The sequence below is a fragment of the Hyperolius riggenbachi genome, chromosome 7 (genome assembly GCF_040937935.1).
Source record: "Hyperolius riggenbachi isolate aHypRig1 chromosome 7, aHypRig1.pri, whole genome shotgun sequence".
Lineage (NCBI taxonomy): Eukaryota > Metazoa > Chordata > Amphibia > Anura > Hyperoliidae > Hyperolius > Hyperolius riggenbachi.
The window spans coordinates 324,389,877-324,402,537 of record NC_090652.1 but is presented as its reverse complement, the minus strand read 5'-3'; the positions used below and the strand labels follow the sequence as shown (position 1 = coordinate 324,402,537).

Genomic DNA, 12,661 nt, shown 5'->3' with positions numbered 1-12,661 from the left:
AGTTCCCCCGCGAGGATCGTTATGCTGATCCTCAGATTTGTTCCGCTATTGCTGAGTCTCTGCATGAAGGAGCTGCACTCTACAGACCTGAGGAAGGGCTCCGCACACATATGGCCACGTCTCTGACCCCTTCAGCTTCAGAGGAGTTCCCCCGCGAGGATCGTTATGCTGATCCTCAGATTTGTTCCGCTATTGCCGAGTCTCTGCATGAAGGAGCTGCACTCTAGAGACCTGAGGAAGGGCTCCGCACACATATGGCCACGTCTCTGACCCCTTCAGCTTCAGAGGAGTTCCCCCGCGAGGATCGTTATGCTGATCCTCAGATTTGTTCCGCTATTGCTGAGTCTCTGCATGAAGGAGCTGCACTCTACAGACCTGAGGAAGGGCTCCGCACACATATGGCCACGTCTCTGACCCCTTCAGCTTCAGAGGAGTTCCCCCGCGAGGATCGTTATGCTGATCCTCAGATTTGTTCCGCTATTGCTGAGTCTCTGCATGAAGGAGCTGCACTCTACAGACCTGAGGAAGGGCTCCGCACACATATGGCCACGTCTCTGACCCCTTCAGCTTCAGAGGAGTTCCCCCGCGAGGACCGTTATGCTGATCCTCAGATTTGTGCCGCTATTGCCGAGTCTCTGCATGAAGGAGCTGCACTCTACAGACCTGAGGAAGGGCTCCGCACACATATGGCCACGTCTCTGACCCCTTCAGCTTCAGGAGTTCCCCCGCGAGGATCGTTATGCTGATCCTCAGATTTGTGCCGCTATTGCCGAGTCTCTGCATGAAGAAGCTGCACTCTACAGACCTGAGGAAGGGCTCCGCACGCATATGGCCACGTCTCTGACCCCTTCAGCTTCAGAGGCGTTCCCTCGCGAGGATCGTTATGCTGATCCTCAGATTTGATCCGCTATTGCTGAGTCTCTGCATGAAGGAGCTGCACTCTACAGACCTGAGGAAGGGCTCCGCACACATATGGCCACGTCTCTGACCCCTTCAGCTTCAGAGGAGTTCCCCCGCGAGGATCGTTATGCTGATCCTCAGATTTGATCCGCTATTGCCGAGTCTCTGCATGAAGGAGCTGCACTCTACAGACCTGAGGAAGGGCTCCGCACACATATGGCCACGTCTCTGACCCCTTCAGCTTCAGAGGCGTTCCCCCGCGAGGATCGTTATGCTGATCCTCAGATTTGTTCCGCTATTGCCGAGTCTCTGCATGAAGGAGCTGCACTCTACAGACCTGAGGAAGGGCTCCGCACACATATGGCCACGTCTCTGACCCCTTCAGCTTCAGAGGCGTTCCCCCGCGAGGATCGTTATGCTGATCCTCAGATTTGTTCCGCTATTGCCGAGTCTCTGCATGAAGGAGCTGCACTCTACAGACCTGAGGAAGGGCTCCGCACACATATGGCCACGTCTCTGACCCCTTCAGCTTCAGAGGAGTTCCCCCGCGAGGATCGTTATGCTGATCCTCAGATTTGATCCGCTATTGCCGAGTCTCTGCATGAAGAAGCTGCACTCTACAGACCTGAGGAAGGGCTCCGCACACATATGGCCACGTCTCTGACCCCTTCAGCTTCAGAGGCGTTCCCTCGCGAGGATCGTTATGCTGATCCTCAGATTTGATCCGCTATTGCTGAGTCTCTGCATGAAGGAGCTGCACTCTACAGACCTGAGGAAGGGCTCCGCACACATATGGCCACGTCTCTGACCCCTTCAGCTTCAGAGGAGTTCCCCCGCGAGGATCGTTATGCTGATCCTCAGATTTGTTCCGCTATTGCCGAGTCTCTGCATGAAGAAGCTGCACTCTACAGACCTGAGGAAGGGCTCCGCACACATATGGCCACGTCTCTGACCCCTTCAGCTTCAGAGGCGTTCCCCCGCGAGGATCGTTATGCTGATCCTCAGATTTGTTCCGCTATTGCTGAGTCTCTGCATGAAGAAGCTGCACTCTACAGACCTGAGGAAGGGCTCCGCACACATATGGCTACGTCTCTGACCCCTTCAGCTTCAGAGGAGTTCCCCCGCGAGGACCGTTATGCTGATCCGCAGATTTGATCCGCTATTGCCGAGTCTCTGCATGAAGAAGCTGCACTCTACAGACCTGAGGAAGGGCTCCGCACACATATGGCCACGTCTCTGACCCCTTCAGCTTCAGGAGTTCCCCCGCGAGGATCGTTATGCTGATCCTCAGATTTGTTCCGCTATTGCCGAGTCTCTGCATGAAGGAGCTGCACTCTACAGACCTGAGGAAGGGCTCCGCACACATATGGCCACGTCTCTGACCCCTTCAGCTTCAGAGGCGTTCCCCCGCGAGGATCGTTATGCTGATCCTCAGATTTGTTCCGCTATTGCCGAGTCTCTGCATGAAGGAGCTGCACTCTACAGACCTGAGGAAGGGCTCCGCACACATATGGCCACGTCTCTGACCCCTTCAGCTTCAGAGGAGTTCCCCCGCGAGGATCGTTATGCTGATCCTCAGATTTGATCCGCTATTGCCGAGTCTCTGCATGAAGAAGCTGCACTCTACAAACCTGAGGAAGGGCTCCGCACACATATGGCCACGTCTCTGACCCCTTCAGCTTCAGAGGCGTTCCCCCGCGAGGATCGTTATGCTGATCCTCAGATTTGTGCCGCTATTGCCGAGTCTCTGCATGAAGGAGCTGCACTTTACAGACCTGAGGAAGGGCTCCGCACACATATGGCCACGTCTCTGACCCCTTCAGCTTCAGAGGCGTTCCCCCGCGAGGATCGTTATGCTGATCCTCAGATTTGATCCGCTATTGCCGAGTCTCTGCATGAAGAAGCTGCACTCTACAGACCTGAGGAAGGGCTCCGCACACATATGGCCACGTCTCTGACCCCTTCAGCTTCAGAGGAGTTCCCCCGCGAGGATCGTTATGCTGATCCTCAGATTTGATCCGCTATTGCCGAGTCTCTGCATGAAGAAGCTGCACTCTACAGACCTGAGGAAGGGCTCCGCACACAACGGATTGTCAGACTCGGGCTCACCCTCCAATTCCTGTTCCTTTTATTATTATTATTTTATTGACAAGTTTAAAAATATGCCCAGGATAAAAAGTGAATGTGGGTCAGTGTGTGTCAGGATAGCTGTAGAGTAATGCGGTCTACACACGTTACGGTTTACAGCTAGATTCTGCGCTCAATTCTATTATCTTCCGCTCATTTATCTTATCTTTTTCCATTCACGTCTATGAGAAATCGAGCGCGGAATCGATCGGAAGGAATATCGGACCTGTCGGAAATTATCTATTGAATCCATCTATCGAGAGGAAAAACGTATGGTGTGTACCCGGCTGCACCAATTATCATTCAGCAGCTGAATTTGGGATGAAAGCTTCCCTAAATCTCTCCAAAAATTAAAGCTACTGTATGTATAATGGATCACCCCAAACAGCACTCTAACTTTTAAGGTTAAACATTGGGGGGGGGGGGGGGGGGGGGCAGTTATGGTTAGGTAGGAAGTTTGGGGGAGGAGGAGTTAGGCGTCAGGTGGGGTGTTTGTACAAGGGTCGGGGAAGGGGGAGGTTCTGCATGAGAGTAGGGTTAGGTTTAGCCATAGTAACATCTCAGCATTTAAAGGGATACTGTAGGGGGGTTGGGGGAAAATGAGTTGAAGTTACCCGGGGCTTCTAATGGTCCCCCGCAGACATTCTGTGCCCGCGCAGCCACTCACCGATGCTCCGCCCCCTGCAGACATCCTGTGCCCGCGCAGCCACTCACCGATACTCCGCTCCCCCGCAGACATCCTGTGCCCGCGCAGCCACTCACCGATGCTCCGCCCCCCTGCAGACATTCTGTGCCCGCGCAGCCACTCACCGATACTCCGCCCCCCCACAGACGTCCTGTGCCCACGCAGCCACTCACCGATACTCTGCCCCCCCCCCCCCCCCCCGCAGACATCCTGTGCCCATGCAGCCACTCACCGATGCTCCGCCCCCCCTGCAGACATCCTGTGCCCACGCAGCCACTCACCGATGCTCCGTCCCCCTGCAGACATCCTGTACCCGCGCAGCCACTCACCGATGCTCCAGCCCCCCGTAGACATCCTGTGCACGCGCAGCCACTCACCGATGCTCCGCCCCCCTGCAGACATCCTGTACCCGCGCAGCCACTTACCGATGCTCCGCCCCCTCGCAGACATCCTGTGCCCGCGCAGCCACTCACCGATGCTCCGCCCCCTCGCAGACATCCTGTACCCGCGCAGCCACTCACCGATGCTCTGGTCCCCCGCAGACATCATGTGCCCGCGCAGCCACTCGCCGATGCTCCGACCCCGCCTCCGGTTCACTTCTGGAATTTCAGACTTTAACATATGAAAACCACTGCGCCTGCGTTGCCGTGTCCTCGCTCCCGCATATGTCACCAGGAGTGTACTGCGCATACACAGACCATACGGGCTTGTGCTATACACTCCTGGTGACATCAGCGGGATCGAGGACCTGGCAACGCAGGCACAGTGGTTTTAATATGTTAAAGTCTGAAATTCCAGAAGTGAACCGGAGGCGGGGCCGGAGCATCGGCGAGTGGCTGCGCGGGCACAGGATGTCTGGGGGGCGGAGCATCAGTGAGTGGCTGCGTGGGCACAGGATGTCTGCGGGGGGCGGAGCATCAGTGAGTGGCTGCGCGGGCACAGGATGTCTGCAGGGGGCGGAGCATCGGTGAGTGGCTGCGTGGGCACAGAATGTCTGCGGGGGGCGGAGCATCAGTGAGTGGCTGCGTGTGCACAGGATGTCTGCGGGGGGCGGAGCATCAGTGAGTGGCTGCATGGGCACAGGACGTCTGCGGGGGCCGGAGTATCGGTGAGTGGCTGCGCGGACAGAGGATGTCTGCGGGGGGGTGGAGCATCGGTGAGTGGCTGCGCGAGCACAGGATGTCTGCGGGGGGCGGAGCATCGGTGAGTGACTACGCGGACAAAGGATGTCTGCGGGGGGTGAAGCATCGGTGAGTGCCTGCGCGGGCACAGGACGTCTGTGGGGGAGGCGGGACCAGAGCATCGGTGAGTGGCTGCGCGAGCACAGGATGTCTGCGGGGGGTGGAGCATCGGTGAGTGCCTGCGCGGGCACAGGACGTCTGTGGGGGAGGCGGGACCAGAGCATCGGTGAGTGGATGCGCGAGCACAGGATGTCTGTGGGGGGCGGAGCATCGGTGAGTGGCTGCGCGGGCACAGGATGTCTACGGGGAGCGGAGCATCGGTGAGTGGCTGCGCGGGCACATGATGTCTGCGGGGGGCGGAGCATTGGTGAATGGCTGCGCGGGCAAAGCACATCTGCGGGGACTGGAGCGGCTGCGCGGGCACAGGATGTCTGCGGGGGCGGAGCATGGGTGAGTGGCTGCGCGGGCACAGGATGTCTGCGGAGGGCGGAGCATCGGTGAGTGGCTGCGCGGGCACAGGATGTCTGCGGGGGCGGAGCATCGGAGAGTGGCTGCGCGGGCACAGGATGTCTGCAGGGGGCGGAGCATCGGTGAGTGGCTGCGCGGGCACAGGATGTCTGCGGGGGCGGAGCATCGGTGAGTGGCTGCGCGGGCACAGGATGTCTGCAGGGGGCGGAGCATCGGTGAGTGGCTGCGCGGGCACACCGCACGGACACAGGAGGACGCCACGCATGCGCACCAGGCACACCGCACGGACACAGGACGCCACGCATGCGCGCCAGGCAAACCGCACGGACACAGGACGCCACGCATGCGCGCCAGGCACACCGCACGGACACAGGACGCCACGCATGCGCGCCAGAGACACCGCACGGACACAGGACGCCACGCATGCGCGCCAGGCACACCGCACGGACACAGGATGCCACGTATGGGGGCCGGGCACACCGCACGGACACAGAATGCCACGCATGCACGCCAGGCACACCGCACGGACACAGGACGCCACGCATGCGCGCCAGGCACACCGCACGGACACAGGAAGCCACGCATGCGCGCCAGGCACACCGCACGGACACAGGATGCCACGCATGCACGCCAGGCACACCGCACGGACACAGGACACCACGCATGCGCGCCAGGCACACCGCACGGACACAGGATGCCACGCATGCGCGCCAGGCACACCGCACGGACACAGGACGCCACGCATGCGCGATAGGTACACCGCACGGACACAGGACGCCACACATGTGCGCCAGGCACACCACACGGACACAGGACGCCACGCATGCGCGCCAGGCACACCGCACGGACACAGGACGCCACGCATGCACGCCAGGAACTCCGCACGGACACAGGAGGACGCTACGCATGCGCGCCAGGCACACCGCACGGACACAGGAGGACGCTACGCATGCGTGCCAGGCCCACCGCACGGACACAGGACGCCACGCATGCGCACCAGGAACACCACAGACACAGGACGCCACGCATGCGCGCCAGGCACACCGCACTGACACAGGAGGACGCTACGCATGCGCGCCAGGCACACCGCACGGACACCACGCATGCGCGCCAGGCCCACCGCACGGACACAGGACGCCACGCATGCGCGCCAGGCACACCGCACGGACACAGGACGCCACACTTGCGCGCCAGGCACACCGCACGGACACAGGAGGATGCCACGCATGCGCGCCAGGCACACTGCACGGACACAGGCGGACGCCACACATGCGCGCCAGGCACACCGCACGGACACAGTAAGACGCTACGCATGCGCGCCAGGCACACCGCACGGACACAGGACGCCCCGCATGCGCGCACCGCACAGACACATGACGCCACGCATGCGCGCCAGGCACACCGCACGGACACAGGACTCCACGCATGCGCGCCAGGCACTCCGCACGGACACAGGAGGACGCTACGCATGCGCACCAAGCACACCGCACGGACACAGGACGCCACGCATGCGCGCCAGGGCACACTGCATGGACACAGGAGGACGCCACGCATGCGCGCCAGGCACACCGCACGAACACAGGAGGACGCCACGCATGCGCGCCAGGCACACCGCACGGACACAGGACACCACGCATGCGCGCCAGGAACACCGCACGGACACAGGACGCCACGAATGCGCGCCGGGCACACCGCACGGACACAGGACGCCACGCATGCGCGCCAGGCAAACCGCACAGACACAGGAGGACGCGACGCATGCGCACCAGGCACACTGCATGGACACAGAAGGACGCTACGCATGCGCGCCAGGAAAACTGCACGGACACAGGAGGACGCTACGCATGCGCGCCAGGCACACCGCACGAACACAGGACGCCACGCATGTGCGCCAGGCACACCGCACGGACACAGGACGCCACGCATGCGCGCCAGGCACACCGCACGGACACAGGAGGACGCTACGCATGCGCACCAAGCACACCACACGGACACAGGACGCCACGCATGCGCGCCAGGCACACCGCACGGACACAGGAGGACGCTACGCATGCGCACCAGGCACACCGCACGGACACAGGACGCCACGCATGCGCGCCAGGCAAACCGCACAGACACAGGAGGACGCGACGCATGCGCACCAGGCACACTGCATGGACACAGAAGGACGCTACGCATGCGCGCCAGGCAAACTGCACGGACACAGGAGGACGCTACGCATGCGCGCCAGGCACACCGCACGAACACAGGACGCCACGCATGCGCGCCAGGCACACCGCACGGACACAGGACGCCACGCATGCGCGCCAGGCACACCGCACGGACACAGGAGGACGCTACGCATGCGCACCAAGCACACCACACGGACACAGGACGCCACGCATGCGCGCCAGGCACACCGCACGGACACAGGAGGACGCTACGCATGCGCACCAAGCACACCGCACGGACACAGGACGCCACGCATGCGCGCCAGGCACACCGCAGGGCCACAGGAGGACGCTACGCATGCGCGCCAGGCACACCACACGGACACAGGGCGCCACGCATGCGCGCCAGGCACACCGCACGGACACAGGGCGCCACGCATGCGCGCCAGGCACACCGCACGGACACAGGAGGACGCTACGCATGCGCACCAGGCACACCGCACGGACACAGGAGGACGCCACGCATGCGCGCCAGGCACACCGCAGGGACACAGGACGCCACGCATGCGCGCCAGGCACACCGCACGGACACAGGAGGACGCCACGCATGCGCGCCAGGCACACCGCAGGGACACAGGAGGACGCCACGCATGCGCGCCAGGCACACCGCACGGACACAGGGCGCTACGCATGCGCGCCAGGTACACCGCACAGACACAGGAGGACGCTACGCATGCGCACCAAGCACTCCACACGGACACAGGACGCCACGCATGCGCGCCAGGCACACCGCACAGACACAGGAGGACGCCACGCATGCGCGCCAGGCACACTGCACGGACACAGGGCGCCACGCATGCGCACCAAGCACACCGCACGGACACAGGAGGACGCCACGCATGCGCACCAAGCACACCGCACGGACACAGGAGGACGCTACGCATGCGCGCCAGGCACACCACACGGACACAGGGCGCCACGCATGCGCACCAGGACCACCACAGACACAGGACGCCACGCATGCGCGCCAGGCACACCGCACGGACACAGGAGGACGCCACGCATGCGCGCCAGGCACACCGCAGGGACACAGGACGCCACGCATGCGCGCCAGGCACACCGCACGGACACAGGAGGACGCCACGCATGCGCGCCAGGCACACCGCAGGGACACAGGAGGACGCCACGCATGCGCGCCAGGCACACCGCACGGACACAGGGCGCTACGCATGCGCGCCAGGTACACCGCACAGACACAGGAGGACGCTACGCATGCGCACCAAGCACTCCACACGGACACAGGACGCCACGCATGCGCGCCAGGCACACCGCACGGACACAGGAGGACGCCACGCATGCGCGCCAGGCACACTGCACGGACACAGGAGGACGCCACGCATGCGCACCAAGCACACCGCACGGACACAGGAGGACGCCACGCATGCGCACCAAGCACACCGCACGGACACAGGAGGACGCTACGCATGCGCGCCAGGCACACCACACGGACACAGGGCGCCACGCATGCGCACCAGGACCACCACAGACACAGGACGCCACGCATGCGTGCCAGGCACACCGCACGGACACAGGAGGACGCTACGCATGCTCACCAGGCACACCGCACAGACACCGGGCGCCACGCATGCGTGCCAGGCCCACTGCACGGACACAGGACGCCACGCATGCGCGCCAGGCACACCGCACGGACACAGGAGGACACTACGCATGCGCGCCAGGCACACCGCACGGACACAGGACGTTACGCATGCGCGCCAGGCACACCGCACGGACACAGGACGCCACGCATGCGCGCCAGGCACACCGCACGGACACAGGACGCCACGCATGCGTGCCAGGCACACCGCACGGACACAGGAGGACGCTACGCATGCTCACCAGGCACACCGCACGGACACCGGGCGCCACGCATGCGTGCCAGGCCCACTGCACGGACACAGGACGCCACGCATGCGCGCCAGGCACACCGCACGGACACAGGAGGACACTACGCATGCGCGCCAGGCACACCGCACGGACACAGGACGCCACGCATGCGCGCCAGGCACACCGCAGGGACACAGGACGCCACGCATGCGCGCCAGGCACACCGCACGGACACAGGAGGACGCCACGCATGCGCGCCAGGCACACCGCAGGGACACAGGAGGACGCCACGCATGCGCGCCAGGCACACCGCACGGACACAGGGCGCTACGCATGCGCGCCAGGTACACCGCACAGACACAGGAGGACGCTACGCATGCGCACCAAGCACTCCACACGGACACAGGACGCCACGCATGCGCGCCAGGCACACCGCACGGACACAGGAGGACGCCACGCATGCGCGCCAGGCACACTGCACGGACACAGGAGGACGCCACGCATGCGCACCAAGCACACCGCACGGACACAGGAGGACGCCACGCATGCGCACCAAGCACACCGCACGGACACAGGAGGACGCTACGCATGCGCGCCAGGCACACCACACGGACACAGGGCGCCACGCATGCGCACCAGGACCACCACAGACACAGGACGCCACGCATGCGTGCCAGGCACACCGCACGGACACAGGAGGACGCTACGCATGCTCACCAGGCACACCGCACGGACACCGGGCGCCACGCATGCGTGCCAGGCCCACTGCACGGACACAGGACGCCACGCATGCGCGCCAGGCACACCGCACGGACACAGGAGGACACTACGCATGCGCGCCAGGCACACCGCACGGACACAGGACGTTACGCATGCGCGCCAGGCACACCGCACGGACACAGGACGCCACGCATGCGCGCCAGGCACACCGCACGGACACAGGACGCCACGCATGCGCGCCAGGCACACCGCACGGACACAGGACGCTACGCATGCGCGCCAGGCACACCTCACGGACACAGGACGCTACGCATGCGCGCCAGGCACACCACACGGGCACAGGACGCCACGCATGCGTGCCAGGCACACTGCACGGACACAGGAGGATGCCACGCATGCGCGCCAGGCACACCGCACGGACACAGGAGGACGTTACGCATGCGCACCAAGCACACCACACGGACACAGGACGCCACGCATGCGCGCCAGGCACACTGCATGGACACAGGAGGACGCCACGCATGCGCGCCAGGCACACTGCACGGACACAGGAGGACGCCACGCATGCGGGCCAGGCACACTGCATGGACACAGGAGGACGCTACGCATGCGCGCCAGGCACACCGCAGGGACGCAGGAGGACGCCACGCATGCGCGCCAGGCACACCGCACGGACACGGGACGCCACGCATGCGCGCCAGGCACTCCGCACGGACACAGGACGCCACGCATGCGCGCCAGGCACACCGCACGGACACAGGAGGACGCTACGCATGCGCGCCAGGCACACCGCACGGACACAGGGCGCCACGCATGCGCGCCAGGCACACCGCACGGACACAGGAGGACGCCACGCATGCGCGCCAGGCACACCGCACGAACACAGGACGCCACGCATGCGCACCAGGCACACTGCATGGACACAGGAGGACGCTACGCATGCGCGCCAGGCACACCGCAGGGACGCAGGAGGACGCCACGCATGAGCGCCAGGCACACCGCACGGACACAGGAGGACGTTACGCATGCGTGCCAGGCCCACCGCACGGACACAGGACGCCACGCATGCGCGCCAGGCACACCGCACGGACACAGGAGGAGGCCACGCATGCGCACCAGGCACACCGCACGGACACAGGAGGACGCTACGCATGCACGCCAGGCACACCGCACGGACACAGGAGGACGCTACGCATGCGCACCAAGCACACCGCACGGACACAGGAGGACGCCACGCATGCACGCCAGGCACTCCGCACGGACACAGGAGGACGCTACGCATGCGCGCCAGACACACCGCACGGACACAGGACGCTACGCATGCTCGCCAGGCACACCGCACGGACACAGGAGGACGCTACGCATGCGCGCCAGGCACACCGCACAGACACAGGACGCTACGCATGCGCGCCAGGCACACCGCACGGACACAGGAGGACGCAGGGACAGGGCTTGTATTATATGGGGTGATCAGTAACACATGGGGGATATACACTGCTGGAGGGGACATTATATTATACTATAACAGGTGTTCCAACATTTTAGCATACCCGACAGAATAGCATACAAATGCTACTGAGCATGTGCAAAGTCAATACTCTGCTATGACCCATACAGGGTAGATCGTAGCCCCGCCCACCCGTACAGCGCTGACCCCAGGAGCTGACACTCTATGGCAGAAGCATTACCGGCAGTGACTGATCTCTCCTCCCCCTCCTCCTCTCACCCGCTCGGGTCACTCGCTGCAGTTCCGGGAACACGTGACTACAAACTCCCGACACACCCGGGGGGCGGATCCCGGGAAGGGGCGGGGCGGCAGTCTGACCTCCAGATAACACCGGCCTCAGCCCCGCCCCCTCCGCGTGCTGCTCCCGCGCGTGCATAACCCCTCCCCCCATATATAACTCCTCCAGTCCTATATCTGGCTCTATAATAATGATGATAATAATAATGTACCCCCTCCTATATCAAGCTGTATAGTAATAATAATAATATACCACCTTATATACCTCTTCCTATATCTGGCTATATAATAATAATATATCACCTTTTGTAACTCATATATATATATATATACTCTACAGCGCTGCGTAAGATATTGGCGCTATACTAAATAATAATAATATTAATATATATACCTCCTCCTGTGTATAGCTGTATCTATACAATCTAATCTGTATCTACAATCTAATCCTACCATATTCATAGTCTAATCTCCTACCATATCATTATTGTATATTTATGTAGCACTGCCATCTTCTGCAGCACATTACAGAGTACATAGTCATGTCACTGTCCTCAGAGGAGCTCACACTCTAACCCTACCATAGTCATAGTCTAATGTCCTACCATATTATTATTATGTATTTATATAGCACTGACATCTCCTGCAGCACTGTACAGAGTACATAGTCATGTCACTGACTGTCCTCAGAGGAGCTCACACTCTAATCCTACCATAGTCATAATCTAATGTCCTACCATATCATTATTGTATATTTATGTAGCACTGCCATCTTCTGCAGCACATTACAGAGTACATA

General features: G+C 62.1%; 1 protein-coding gene across 2 annotated transcripts in view; it reads right to left on the bottom strand.

The window, feature by feature from the left end:
- Nucleotides 1–11,898, bottom strand: part of STEAP3 (STEAP3 metalloreductase) — a 74,343-nt gene extending 62,445 nt beyond the window's left edge. The window contains exon 1 of one of the 2 annotated variants that reach the window (XM_068246334.1): nt 11,845–11,898. The gene's annotated coding sequence lies outside the window, so the exon portion shown is untranslated. Of the gene's footprint in view, nt 1–11,806 lie in introns of both variants that reach the window. The other variant, XM_068246333.1, reaches the window with a different exon arrangement.
- Between the last annotated feature and the right edge of the window lie 763 nt (nt 11,899–12,661).